A 1,224-nucleotide genomic window follows, 5' to 3' on the forward strand; every position below is an offset into this window, starting at 1 on the left:
GCGACTCGACGGCACATAACAACAACAACAACATTGGTTTGCTTACAATATTCATATAAATTGTGTTTCACATTATTCTGCATTCACATTGTGTTTCATACAATCATTATCATGCATTATTTTTTATAAAATGAATCACCATTATACCTTGCCCACCATTACCCTGTCTTTTCAGGTCCCAACGAGATACCTCCTATTTCCTTCAACAATTCCCTCCACCCACCACCCACCAAACTATACAACCCCATGGTGGTTTCACCCTTTCTCATCCCTCCATTCCCACTCCTTCCTTCTTAGGTCTCCATACATGTTTTACTAGTTATCCTTCTACTTTTACAATAATGGTCTTATACAGTATTTTTCCTTATGAGAATGAGTTCACTCAGCATGATTATCTCCAGCTTTTGAATTCTTGACTTGTTACCAAGGGTATTGCTTGTAGATCCAAGCAAAATGAAATTCTTGACAACTTCAGTCCTTTCTCCATCTATCACAATGTTTCCTATTGACTATAGTAAGGATTTCTGTTTTCTTTACGTGTCTGTTGCCCATTCAAATATCTTCCTCTGTAAAATTCTTTCCATGTCTTTTGCCCATTTTGTAATTGAGTTATCAGTCTTTTTCTTGTGGAGGCCCAGGAGTATTCTGCAAACTTTTGCTATGAGACTGTTGTCTGAAACGGTTTTGCCAAATATTTGTTCCCAGTCAGTAGGTTTTCTTTTCACCCTGTTGGGAAAAGTTTTTTATGTGCACAGGGTTTTAATCGTTAGAAAGTTACATTCATTGATTTTATCCTCTTTAGCTTGTGAATTTCTGGCTGTATTTAGCAATTTCTTTATACTATAAACTAGGGCTTCTAAGCTTGATCCCAGTTTGTCTCCTTATGGTTTTGATCTTTACTCTCAGGTAACTCTACACAGAGTTCTTAAGGGCTGCAAAGAACATTGCATTACTAAAGGGCACACCAGCATCCTTAGGTTGTTGTTAAATGTCATAAAGACAGCACTGATTCAAAATGACCCTATGTACAATAGAATGAAACCCTGTCTGACTCTGCCCACTTTTATAATGTCTACTGTGCTTCAATCCATTATGCTTAAACCCAAATTCAGTCAGTGTATCAAGCAGTCTCATTGAGGGACTCCCTATCCTATGCTAACCTTTTGCTTTTTTTTTCTTCTATTTACATCCATTTATTTTTTTTTAGTGGAAATCTTTTTTTTT

The sequence above is a fragment of the Elephantulus edwardii genome, unplaced genomic scaffold (genome assembly GCF_000299155.1).
Source record: "Elephantulus edwardii isolate Elephantulus edwardi_28Jun2011 unplaced genomic scaffold, EleEdw1.0 scaffold00184, whole genome shotgun sequence".
NCBI lineage: Eukaryota > Metazoa > Chordata > Mammalia > Macroscelidea > Macroscelididae > Elephantulus > Elephantulus edwardii.